This window comes from Pseudophryne corroboree, unplaced genomic scaffold, assembly GCF_028390025.1.
Source record: "Pseudophryne corroboree isolate aPseCor3 unplaced genomic scaffold, aPseCor3.hap2 scaffold_2623, whole genome shotgun sequence".
Classification (NCBI taxonomy): domain Eukaryota; kingdom Metazoa; phylum Chordata; class Amphibia; order Anura; family Myobatrachidae; genus Pseudophryne; species Pseudophryne corroboree.
In genome coordinates, this window is record NW_026969283.1 from 23,908 (window position 1) to 36,136 (window position 12,229).

At 53.4% G+C, this 12,229-nt stretch overlaps 10 non-coding genes and 1 pseudogene across 10 annotated transcripts; all 11 read left to right on the forward strand.

Annotated features, from left to right (window-relative positions):
• Positions 1 to 245: 245 nt before the first annotated feature.
• LOC135013019 (U1 spliceosomal RNA) lies at positions 246 to 409 on the forward strand. Its single transcript, XR_010211821.1, has one exon. It is a non-coding gene; the product is annotated as a U1 spliceosomal RNA (small nuclear RNA).
• A 152-nt stretch (positions 410 to 561) lies between these two features.
• LOC135013024 (U1 spliceosomal RNA) lies at positions 562 to 724 on the forward strand. The gene has a single exon (XR_010211826.1). It is a non-coding gene; the product is annotated as a U1 spliceosomal RNA (small nuclear RNA).
• A 671-nt stretch (positions 725 to 1,395) lies between these two features.
• Positions 1,396 to 1,559, forward strand: LOC135013028 (U1 spliceosomal RNA). Its single transcript, XR_010211829.1, has one exon. It is a non-coding gene; the product is annotated as a U1 spliceosomal RNA (small nuclear RNA).
• Positions 1,560 to 1,711: 152 nt separating this feature from the next.
• On the forward strand, positions 1,712 to 1,874 carry LOC135013025 (U1 spliceosomal RNA). The gene has a single exon (XR_010211827.1). It is a non-coding gene; the product is annotated as a U1 spliceosomal RNA (small nuclear RNA).
• A 646-nt stretch (positions 1,875 to 2,520) lies between these two features.
• On the forward strand, positions 2,521 to 2,684 carry LOC135013020 (U1 spliceosomal RNA). The gene has a single exon (XR_010211822.1). It is a non-coding gene; the product is annotated as a U1 spliceosomal RNA (small nuclear RNA).
• A 152-nt stretch (positions 2,685 to 2,836) lies between these two features.
• Positions 2,837 to 2,999, forward strand: LOC135013026 (U1 spliceosomal RNA). The gene has a single exon (XR_010211828.1). It is a non-coding gene; the product is annotated as a U1 spliceosomal RNA (small nuclear RNA).
• A 670-nt stretch (positions 3,000 to 3,669) lies between these two features.
• On the forward strand, positions 3,670 to 3,833 carry LOC135013018 (U1 spliceosomal RNA). Its single transcript, XR_010211820.1, has one exon. It is a non-coding gene; the product is annotated as a U1 spliceosomal RNA (small nuclear RNA).
• A 152-nt stretch (positions 3,834 to 3,985) lies between these two features.
• LOC135013023 (U1 spliceosomal RNA) lies at positions 3,986 to 4,148 on the forward strand. The gene has a single exon (XR_010211825.1). It is a non-coding gene; the product is annotated as a U1 spliceosomal RNA (small nuclear RNA).
• Positions 4,149 to 4,819: 671 nt separating this feature from the next.
• LOC135013022 (U1 spliceosomal RNA) lies at positions 4,820 to 4,983 on the forward strand. Its single transcript, XR_010211824.1, has one exon. It is a non-coding gene; the product is annotated as a U1 spliceosomal RNA (small nuclear RNA).
• Positions 4,984 to 5,135: 152 nt separating this feature from the next.
• LOC135013021 (U1 spliceosomal RNA) lies at positions 5,136 to 5,298 on the forward strand. Its single transcript, XR_010211823.1, has one exon. It is a non-coding gene; the product is annotated as a U1 spliceosomal RNA (small nuclear RNA).
• Positions 5,299 to 5,450: 152 nt separating this feature from the next.
• Positions 5,451 to 5,592, forward strand: LOC135013027 (U1 spliceosomal RNA; annotated as a pseudogene).
• The last annotated feature ends 6,637 nt before the right edge of the window (positions 5,593 to 12,229 follow it).

Genomic DNA, 12,229 nt, shown 5'->3' on the forward strand with positions numbered 1-12,229 from the left:
ATGCAAATCCATCTGCTGCAGGCCTTCCCCCAGGAATGCTTGCACTAGTTGTTGCATTTGGTTTGTTGTTTGGGGGTGCTTCAGTATTAGGCAGCCTTCTGCCCTCCCATGTTCATCTGAAAATATGTGTTCTCCCTGCAGTTGTTGTCCCCAGATGAGAGTTCCCTTGTGCTGCCTCAGTTGAATCTCCTTTACTTGACAGAGATGTGCCTGAGCAGCGGCCCTCCCCAGCTCTATCCCAAATCATACTTATTTTGCATAGGAGATACCATGGTCATGAAGATTGTTCTCCCAGGGTGAGGTTCATTCATTGCATTCTGGGTATGCTGACCCCTATGATTTCCCCAAATGTGGGAAACTCGACTGCATTATTTGTGGTAGTGGGGGACTGTGTTTGTGCTTTCCTCTGGTCAGCTCTGGTAAAAGTCAGATTTCTTTGTCTCAGATCTTCCTCTAGCCTTGTTCTTTTTTCTAGAGTTCCCTTGCGCTGCCTCAGTTGGATCTCCTTCACTTGACAGGGGGGTACCCGAGCAGCAACCCTCCCCAGCTCTAGCCCAACTCCTACTTACCTGCCAGGTGAGATACTATGATCATGAAGGTGCTTCTCCCAGGGCAAGGCTCACCCATTGCACTCTGGGTGTGCTGCTCCTGCGATTTCCCCAAATGTGGGAAACTTGACTGCATAATTTGTGTTTCCCCTGGTCGGCTCTCGTATAATTCAGATCTCTTTGTCTCAGGTCTCTCTCCAGCCTAGTTTGCTGTCTGTTTCCACTTCTCTTTTCTTGAGCCGCTCCCTTCTATGCCCTTGCGCACTATCCTGACTTCTCCCGTCTGCTTACTTTGTGCTTTCCAATGCACAATGCAAACTACAGGTAGTACTGCAGGGCCCACACCCTTTTACTTGCCTTACAGAGCAGCTCTGGGGCTGTTACAGTGCCCAGCTGCTGCAAGAAATCAGCTTGAATGCTTCAGGGGCTGGGGCATAGCCAACATGAGCCCCACACCGAAGGAGGGTGGAGGTGTTTAATGCGAACTAGGGGTCATCCAAGCGCCGCAAAAGGCCGCCATGCCCTGCACGCCCCTTTTCTCTTTTCATATGCAGACGAGGGTTGAAGCCAACTTTGACCCACTGCTTGGATGGCATTACCATATGCAAATCAATCTGCTGCAGGCCTTCCCCCAGGAATGCTTGTACTAGTTGTTGCATTTGGTTTGTTGTTTGGGGGTGCTTCAGTATTAGGCAGCCTTCTGCCCTCCCATGTTCATCTGAAAATATGTGTTCTCCCTGCAGTTGTTGTCGCCAGATGAGAGTTCCCTTGTGCTGCCTCAGTTGAATCTCCTTTACTTGACAGAGATGTGCCTGAGCAGCGGCCCTCCCCAGCCCTATCTCAAATCATACTTATTTTGCATAGGAGATACCATGGTCATGAAGATTGTTCTCCCAGGGTGAGGTTCATTCATTGCATTCTGGGTATGCTGACCCCTGTGATTTCCCCAAATGTGGGAAACTCGACTGCATTATTTGTGGTAGTGGGGGACTGTGTTTGTGCTTTCCTCTGGTCAGCTCTGGTAAAAGTCAGATTTCTTTGTCTCAGATCTTCCTCTAACCTTGTTCTTCTTTCGAGAGTTCCCTTGTGCTGCCTCAGTTGGATCTCCTTCACTTGACAGGGGGGTGCACGAGCAGCGACCCTCCCCAGCTCTAGCCCAACTCCTATTTACCTGCCAGGTGAGATACTATGATCAGGAAGGTGCTTCTCCCAGGGCAAGGCTCACCCATTGCACTCTGGGTGTGCTGCTCCTGCGATTTCCCCAAATGTGGGACACTTGACTGCATAATTTGTGTTTCCTCTGGTCGGCTTTCATATAATTCAGATCTCTTTGTCTCAGGTCTTTCTCCAGCCTAGTTTGCTGTCTGTTTCCACTTCTCTTTTCTTGAGCCGCTCCCTTCTATGCAGTTGCGCACTATCCTGACCTCTCCCGTCTGCTTACTTTGTGCCTTCCAACGCACAATGCATACTACAGGTAGTGCTGCAGGGCCCACACCCTTTTACATGCTTTACAGAGCAACTCTGGAGCTGTTACAGTGCCCAGCTGCTGCAAGAAATCATCTTGAATGCTTCAGGGGCTGGGGCATAGCCAACATGAGCCCCACACCGAAGGAGGGGTCATCCAAGCGCCACAAAAGGACACCATGCCCTGCACATCCCTTTTTTCTTTTCATATGCAGACGAGGGTTGAAGCCAACTTTGACCCACTGCTTGGATGACATCACCATATGCAAATCCATCTGCTGCAGGCCTTCCCCCAGGAATGCTTGCACTAGTTGTTGCATTTGGTTTGTTGTTTGGGGGTGCTTCAGTATTAGGCAGCCTTCTGCCCTCCCATGTTCATCTGAAAATATGTGTTCTCCCTGCAGTTGTTGTCCCCAGATGAGAGTTCCCTTGTGCTGCCTCAGTTGAATCTCCTTTACTTGACAGAGATGTGCCTGAGCAGCGGCCCTCCCCAGCCCTATCCCAAATCATACTTATTTTGCATAGGAGATACCATGGTCATGAAGATTGTTCTCCCAGGGTGAGGTTCATTCATTGCATTCTGGGTATGCTGACCCCTGTGATTTCCCCAAATGTGGGAAACTCGACTGCATTATTTGTGGTAGTGGGGGACTGTGTTTGTGCTTTCTTCTGGTCAACTCTGGTAAAAATCAGATTTCTTTGTCTCAGATCTTCCTCTAGCCTTGTTCCTCTTTCGAGAGTTCCCTTGTGCTGCCTCAGTTGGATCTCCTTCACTTGACAGGGGGGTACCCGAGCAGCGACCCTCCCCAGCTCTAGCCCAACTCCTACTTACCTGCCAGGTGAGAAACTATGATCATGTAGGTGCTTCTCCCAGGGCAAGGCTCACCCATTGCACTCTGGGTGTGCTGCCCCTGTGATTTCCCCAAATGTGGGAAACTTGACTGCATAATTTGTGTTTCCCCTGGTCGTCTCTCGTATAATTCAGATCTCTTTGTCTCAGGTCTCTCTCCAGCCTAGTTTGCTGTCTGTTTCCACTTCTCTTTTCTTGAGCCGCTCCCTTCTATGCCCTTGCGCACTATCCTGACTTCTCCCGTCTGCTTACTTTGTGCCTTCCAACACACAATGCAAACTACAGGTAGTGCTGCAGGGCCCACACCCTTTTACTTGCCTCACAGAGCAGCTCTGGAGCTGTTACAGTACCCAGCTGCTGCAAGAAATCAGCTTGAATGCTTCAGGGGCTGGGGCATTGCCAACATGAGCCCCACACCGAAGGAGGGTGGAGATGTTTAATGTGAACTAAGGGTCACCCAAGCGCCGCAAAAGGCAGCCATGCCCTGCACGCCCCTTTTCTCTTTTCATATGCAGACGAGGGTTGAAGCCAACTTTGACCCACTGCTTGGATGGCATTACCATATGCAAATCAATCTGATGCAGGCCTTCCCCCAGGAATGCTTGCACTAGTTGTTGCATTTGGTTTGTTGTTTGGGGTGCTTCAGTATTATGCAGCCTTCTGCCCTCCCATGTTCATCTGAAAATATGTGTTCTCCCTGCAGTTGTTGTCCCCAGATGAGAGTTCCCTTGTGCTGCCTCAGTTGAATCTCCTTTACTTGACAGAGATGTGCCTGAGCAGCGGCCCTCCCCAGCCCTATCCCAAATCATACTTATTTTGCATAGGAGATACCATGGTCATGAAGATTGTTCTCCCAGGGTGAGGTTCATTCATTGCATTCTGGGTATGCTGACCCCTGTGATTTCCCCAAATGTGGGAAACTCGACTGCATTATTTGTGGTAGTGGGGGACTGTGTTTGTGCTTTCCTCTGCTCAGCTCTGGTAAAAGTCAGATTTCTTTGTCTCAGATCTTCCTCTAGCCTTGTTCTTCTTTCGAGAGTTCCCTTGTGCTGCCTCAGTTGGATCTCCTTCACTTGACAGGGGGGTGCCCGAGCAGCGACCCTCCCCAGCTCTAGCCCAACTCCTACTTACCTGCCAGGTGAGATACTATGATCAGGAAGGTGCTTCTCCCAGGGCAAGGCTCACCCATTGCACTCTGGGTGTGCTGCTCCTGCGATTTCCCCAAATGTGGGAAACTTGACTGCATAATTTGTGTTTCCTCTGGTCGGCTCTCGTATAATTCAGATCTCTTTGTCCCAGGTCTTTCTCCAGCCTAGTTTGCTGTCTGTTTCCACTTCTCTTTTCTTGAGCCGCTCCCTTCTATGCCCTTGCGCACTATCCTGACCTCTCCCGTCTGCTTACTTTGTGCCTTCCAAAGCACAATGCATACTACAGGTAGTGCTGCAGGGCCCACACCCTTTTACATGCTTTACAGAACAGCTCTGGAGCTGTTACAGTGCCCAGCTGCTGCAAGAAATCATCTTGAATGCTTCAGGGGCTGGGGAATAGCCAACATGAGCCCCACACCGAAGGAGGGTGGAGATGTTTAATGCGAATTAAGGGTCATCCAAGCGCCACAAAAGGACGCCATGTCCTGCACATCCCTTTTTTCTTTTCATATGCAGACGAGGGTTGAAGCCAATTTTGACCCACTGCTTGGATGACATCACCATATGCAAATCCATCTGCTGCAGGCCTTCCCCCAGGAATGCTTGTACTAGTTGTTGCATTTGGTTTGTTGTTTGGGGGTGCTTCAGTATTAGGCAGCCTTCTGCCCTCCCATGTTCATCTGAAAATATGTGTTCTCCCAGCAGTTGTTGTCCCCAGATGAGAGTTCCCTTGTGCTGCCTCAGTTGAATCGCCTTTACTTGACAGAGGTGTGCCTGAGCAGCGGCCCTCCCCAGCCCTATCCCAAATCATACTTATTTTGCATAGGAGATATCATGGTCATGAAGATTGTTCTCCCAGGGTGAGGTTCATTCATTGCATTCTGGGTATGATGACCCCTGTGATTTCCCCAAATGTGGGAAACTCGACTGCATTATTTGTGGTAGAGGGGGACTGTGTTTGTGCTTTCCTCTGGTCAGCTCTGGTAAAAGTCAGATTTCTTTGTCTCAGATCTTCCTCTAGCCTTGTTCTTCTTTCGAGAGTTCCCTTGTGCTGCCTCAGTTGGATCTCCTTCACTTGACAGGGGGGTGCCCGAGCAGCGACCCTCCCCAGCTCTAGCTCAACTCCTACTTACCTGCCAGGTGAGAAACTATGATCAGGAAGGTGCTTCTCCCAGGGCAAGGCTCACCCATTGCACTCTGGGTGTGCTGCCCCTGTGATTTCCCCAAATGTGGGAAACTTGACTGCATTATTTGTGGTAGTGGGGGACTGTGTTTGTGCTTTCTTCTGGTCAACTCTGGTAAAAATCAGATTTCTTTGTCTCAGATCTTCCTCTAGCCTTGTTCCTCTTTCGAGAGTTCCCTTGTGCTGCCTCAGTTGGATCTCCTTCACTTGACAGGGGGGTACCCGAGCAGCGACCCTCCCCAGCTCTAGCCCAACTCCTACTTACCTGCCAGGTGAGATACTATGATCATGTAGGTGCTTCTCCCAGGGCAAGGCTCACCCATTGCACTCTGGGTGTGCTGCCCCTGTGATTTCCCCTAATGTGGGAAACTTGACTGCATAATTTGTGTTTCCCCTGGCCGTCTCTCGTATAATTCAGATCTCTTTGTCTCAGGTCTCTCTCCAGCCTAGTTTGCTGTCTGTTTCCACTTCTCTTTTCTTGAGCCGCTCCCTTCTATGCCCTTGCGCACTATCCTGACTTCTCCCGTCTGCTTACTTTGTTCCTTCCAACACACAATGCAAACTACAGGTAGTGCTGCAGGGCCCACACCCTTTTACTTGCCTCACAGAGCAGCTCTGGAGCTGTTACAGTACCCAGCTGCTGCAAGAAATCAGCTTGAATGCTTCAGGGGCTGGGGCATTGCCAACATGAGCCCCACACCGAAGGAGGGTGGGGGTGTTTAATGCGAACTAAGGGTCATCTTGAACTTGAACCGTTTTATATACGTGTTCAAAGATTTAAAATGGGTCTCACCGAACCGTCCGGTTTCGGTACCACAAACATTGTGGAATAGTAACCCCTTCCTTGTTGAAGGAGGGGTACCTTGACTATCACCTGCTGCAAATACAGCTTGTGAATTTGCCTCTATCACAGCCTCCCTGTCCAAGGGAGATGTTGGCAAGGCAGATTTTAGGAAACGGCGAGGGGGAGACGTCTCGAATTCCAGCTTGAATCCCTGAGACACTACTTGTAGAATCCAGGGATCCACCTGTGAGCAAGCCCACTGATTGCTGAAGCACTTGAGACGGGCCCCCACCGCACCTGGCTCCACCAGTGGAGCCCCAGCGTCATGCTGTGGCCTTAGCGGAAGCGGGGGAGGACTTTTGTTCCTGGGAACTGGCTGTATATATATATATATATGCACACACACTCATGTATATACATGTATACACAAATACACGTATGTACATGTTTATGTATGTATAATACACTGAGTACATTATATTTATGAATTAATTGCTTCCCGATTCTGCAGCAGCATCATCAGCACCATCAGTGTTACTCACAGTCACTTCACACTGACTGCTGCACAACACATCACTTAATTTCCGGGCCGCCCGCCACCTGGTGAAGAGACATGGGAGATGAAGGACCAGCAGTGCCACGTTGAGCGGAAGTATTGTGATTTAGTTACCCACACACTCCTTGTGACACCTGCTCCCCGTCTGCCCTCCCACCCGCCGCCTGCCATCCGGAACCCGCACTGACAAGTAAGTCTCAGCAGAATGTGTCTGCCGGCGGCTCCCAGTCCCCCCTAGAGGAACACTGCCAGTGGTGTGGCAGCCGCGGCACACTAGGACTGAGAGACCGCAGCGGGAGGAAAGCACGGGTGGGCGGGAGGAGAGCATAGGCGGACATCACCACGTCACATTGCAAGGTGACACCAGTCCCCCCAGTGAGGCCGCCGACGAATGCACTCAGCATAGTATTAGCAGCAGGCAGAGGGGGGGCGGGCGCAGCGGTGGTGGGAGGTACGGAAATGAGCTACAGGCTAGGCTCCACCGATCACACACTCAGCGATCACTGTGCCACAGCAAGCGTATCGTGCAGCGGTGCTGGACATTAGGGAGTGCCTGTGCGCACCAGGCACCCCCTGTACGCACGCCTATGCGCTACCACCCCCCATATGCCACACTACATCACTATGCTATAGCCCTCCCATATGCTGCACTTCATAGTTACACTATACCCCCCATACAACATACTACATCACCACAGTACACTACTCACAATAAAATTAAAACATCCCAGTTCCTCATTCTTAATGAGCTCACGTGAGTTCTCTCCCCAACGGAGCTCCAGACCAAGTAACAATGAAGACACCAGCAGCGTGTAGGGGGCAGGCCTGGTCCACTTGTCAGGAGAGAGCAGTCACTGGAGGGTAAGAAGGGGACGGGGCCTAGTCCTACAGACGGGAGAGAGCACAGACAGGAGAGAGCAAGGTACAGGGGTAGAAGGGGACGGCTGATGTGAAGAAGGGGGCGGGGCCTATTCTTGCATCCTTTCAAATTTCGACTTTTTAAAATTCGACATTTGACAAATTCGACTTTTCTGCAATGGTACAAATGCGGCAATTCAACAAAAGTATATTCAATTGAAGTTTGTAAATTCGACAACAGTGCTTTTAAACAGTAAATTCGTCATTTTCAATCCGCCACACTTTGCAGGCGGAATCTAATAAAAAATAATATTTTTTTGGGGTAATAGCATATCTATTTATATTAGAAGGGATTAGGTACTTGGTTTGTCTTTTTTGGAGGCACAAGTATTATTTATATATTTTTTAAAAGATTATTATTATTATTTTTTTTTTTTTAAATGGAATGTGAAAAACCCGGAAAAGAAAAATTGCGTGGGGTCCCCCCTCCAAAGCATAACCAGCCTCGGGCTCTTCGATCCGGTCCTGGTTCTAAAAATCCGGGGGAAAAACGGACAGGGGATCCCCCGTATTTTTAAAACCAGCTCCGGGCTCTGCGCCTGGTGCTGGTGCAAAAAATACGGGGGACAAAAAGAGTAGGGTCCCCCATTATTTTTACACCAGCATCGGGCTCCACTAGCTGGACAGATAATGCCACAGCCGGGGGTCACTTTTATACAGTGCCCTGCGGCCGTGGCATTAAATATCCAACTAGTCACCCCTGGCCGGGGTACCCTGGGGGAGTGGGGACCCCTTCAATCAAGGGGTCCCCCCCCAGCCACCCAAGGGCCAGGGGTGAAGCCCGAGGCTGTCCCCCCCATCCAAGGGCTGCGGATGGGAGGCTGATAGCCTTGAGAAAATTGAAAGAATATTGTTTTTTCCAGTAGTACTACAAGTCCCAGCAAGCCTCCCCCGCAATCTGGTACTTTGAGAACCACAAGTACCAGCATGCTGGAGAAAAACGTGCCCGCTGGTACCTGTAGTTCTACTGGGGGAAAAATACCCAAATAAAAACAGGACACAGACACCGTGAAAGTATAACTTTATTTCACACATGCCGACACACACATACTTACCTATGTTGACACGAAGCAGTCGGTCCTCTTCTCCAAGTAGAATCCACGGGTACCTGAAAATAAAAGATAATTATACTCACCTGATCCAGGTTCCAGATTAACTCCACGTACTTGGCAAAACAACAAACCGAACACCCGGACCAGACGGACTGAAAGGGGTCCCATGTTTACACATGGGACCCCCTTCCACGAATGCAGACATCCGAATCTCGCGGGAATCCGACAGCGGGATGATGACGTTCGGGCGCGCTCGGGTTAGCCGAGCAAGGCGGGAAGGTTCGAACCTGCCTCGGACCCATGTAAAATGGGTGAAGTTCGGGGGGTCCGGATTCCGACGAACCGAACCCACTCATCACTAGTATGTACGTGTGTGTCAGGTGCCGTGCGCGTACGTACGTACGTGTGTGTCAGGTGTCGTGCGTGTACGTGTGTGTGTGTGTGTGTGTGTCAGGTGGCGCGTACCTACATGTGTGTATGTCAGGTGCTGTGCATGTGTGTACGTACACGCGTGTATGTGTCAGGTGCCGCGTGTGTGTGTGTGTGTGCCAGTGTGCCAGGAGCCACGCGTGTACATGCGTGAGGGTGTCAGGAGCCGCACGTATACGTACATACGTGTAGGTTTCAGGTGCCGCGCGTATACATACGTGTGTGTGTCAGGAGCCGAGCGCGTACGTACATGTGTGTGTGTCAGGAGCAACGCGCGTGTGTGTCAGGAGCCACACGTGTGCATACGTGTGTGTGTCAGGTGCCACACATGTACGTACGTGTGTGTGTGTGTTTGTGTCAGGTGCCGCGCGTGTACGTGTGTGTGTCAAGTGCCGCGTGTGTACGTACGTATGTGTGTGCCTGGAGCCGCGCGTGTACATACATGTGTGTGTGTGTGTCTCAGGTGCTGTACGTGTATGTGTGTGTCTCAGGTGCTGCACGTGTATATGTGTGTATTTCAGGTGCTGCATTTGTATGCGTCAGCTGCCACGTGGGTGTCAGGTGTTGAGCGTGTATGTGTTTGTGTCAGCTGTCGCATCTGTATGTGTGTGACTGTCAGGTGCTGCGCGTGTATGTGTGTTTCAGGTGCTGTTCATGTATGTGGGAGTGGCAGGTGCTGCATGTGTATATATGTGTGAGTGGCAGGTGCTGTGTGTGTATACGAGTGTGTGTGAGGTGCTGCGAGTGTATGTGTGTGTTAGGTGCTCTGAGTGTATATGATTGTGTGTCAGGTGCTGTGCATGTGTGCGTTAAATGCCACATGTATATATGTGTGTCAGGTGCTGCGTGTGTGTGTGTGTGTGTGTGTCAGGTGCTGCATGTTTGTATGTGTGTGTGTGTGTGTGTGTCAGGTGCTGCATGTCTGTATGTGTGTGTGTGTCAGGCGCTGCATGTCTGTGTGTGTGTGTGTGTGTGTGTGTCAGGTGCTGCATGTCTGTATATGTGTGTGGGTGTGTCAGGTGATGCATGTCTGTGTGTGGGTGTGTCAGGTGATGCATGTGTGTGTGTGTGTGGGTGTGTCAGGTGCTGCATGTCTGTGTGTGTGTGTGTGGGTGTGTGTGTCTGTCAGGTGCTGCATGTGTGTGTCAGGTGCTGCATGTCTGCGTGTGTGTGTGTCAGGCGCTGTATGTCTGCGTGTGTGTGTCAGGCGCTGCATATCTGTGTCAGGTGCTGTGTGTGTGTGTGCGTGTCTGTCAGGTGCTGCGTGTCTGCGTGTGTGTCAGGCGCTGCGTGTCTGCGTGTGTGTCAGGCGCTGCGTGTCTGCGTGTGTCAGGCGCTGCGTGTCTGCGTGTGTGTCAGGCGCTGCGTGTGTGTCAGGCGCTGCGTGTGTGTCAGGCGCTGCGTGTGTGTCAGGCGCTGCGTGTCTGCGTGTGTGTCAGGCGCTGCGTGTCTGCGTGTGTGTCAGGCGCTGCGTGTGTGTCAGGCTCTGCGTGTGTCAGGCGCTGCGTGTGTGTCAGGCGCTGCGTGTCTGCGTGTGTGTCAGGCGCTGCGTGTCTGCGTGTGTGTCAGGCGCTGCGTGTCTGCGTGTGTGTCAGGCGCTGCGTGTCTGCGTGTTTGTGTGTCAGGTGCTGCGTGTGTGTGTCAGGTGCTGCGTGTGTGTGTGTCAGATGCTGCGTGTCTGCGTGTGTGTTAGGTGCTGCGTGTGAGTATGTCAGGTGCTGCGTGTGTCAGGAGCAGGTGCATGTGTGTCAGGCGCTGCGTGTGTCAGGCGCTGCGTGTGTCAGGCGCTGCCTGTGCGTGTGCGTGTGTGTCAGGCGCTGCCTGTGTGTCAGGCGCTGCGTGTCTGTGTGTGTCAGGCGCTGCGTGTCTGTGTGTGTCAGGCGCTGCGTGTCTGTGTGTGTCAGGCGCTGCGTGTGTGCCAGGCGCTGCCTGTGCGTGTGTGCCAGGCGCTGCCTGTGCGTGTGTGTCAGGCGCCGCGTGTCTGTCAGGCGCCGCGTGTCTGTCAGGCGCCGCGTGTGCGTCAGGCGCCGCGTGTGCGTCAGGCGCCGCGTGTGCGTCAGGCGCCGCGTGTCTATGTGCGTCAGGCGCCGCGTGTGTGCGTGTGTGTCAGGTCCGTGTGAGTGTCAGGTGCTGCGTCTGTGTGTGCGTGTGTCAGGTGCTGCGTGTGTGTCAGGTGCTGCGTGTGAGTGTATGCGCGTGTGTCAGGTCCGTGTTAGTGTCAGGTGCTGTGTGTGTGTGTGTCAGGTGCTGTGTGTGTGCGTGTGTGTCAGGTGCTGTGTGTGTGTGTGTGTGTGTGTGTGTGTCAGGTGCTGTGTGTGTGCGTGTGTCAGGCGCTGCATATTAGTATGCGTGTCAGGCGTTGCATGTCTGTGTGTGTCAGGCGCTGCGTGTCTGGGGGGGGTGGCCGGACACACAGCAGAGAGGGGGTGGGGGTGGCTGGACACACAGCAGAGAGGGGAGGGTGACCGGACACACGGCAGGGAGGGGAGGGGGTGGCCGAACACAGCAGGAAGAGGGGGGAGTTGCCGAACACACAGCAGGGGAGGGGAGGGGATGGTGGCCAGACAAACAGCAGGGGAGGGGAGGGGGGGGAGGGTAGGCCGGACACACAGCAGGTGAGGGGGGGGGGTGGCTGGACACACAGCAGGGAGGGGGGGTAGGCAGGACACACAGCAGGGGAGGGGAGGGTGGCCGGACAAACAGCAGGGAGAGAGGGGGGGGGGGTAGGCCGGACACACAGCAGGGGAGGGGGGGTGGCTGGACACACAGCAGGTGAGGGGGGGCTGGACACACAGCAGGTGAGGGGGGGGGGCTGGACACACAGCAGGTGAGGGGGGGGCCTGGACACACAGCAGGTGAGGGGGGGGGGCTGGACACACAGCAGGTGAGGGGGGGGCTGGACACACAGCAGGTGGGGGGGGGGGCAGGACACGCAGCAGGTGAGGGGGGGGCTGGACACGCAGCAGGTGAGGGGGGGTAGGCCGGACACACAGCAGGGGAGGGGAGGGTGGCCGGACACACAGCAGGGGAGGGGAGGGTGGCCGGACACACAGCAGGGGAGGGGAGGGTGGCCGGACAAACAGCAGGGGAGGGGAGGGTGGCCGGACAAACAGCAGGGAGGGGTGGGGTAGGCCGGACACACAGCAGGGGAGGAGGGGGGGCTGGACACACAGCAGGTGAGGGGGGGGGCTGGACACACAGCAGGTGAGGGGGGGGGTAGGCCGGACACACAGCAGGGAGGGGGGGGGGTAGGCCGCCGGACACACAGCAGGGGAGGGGAGGGTGGCCGGACAAACA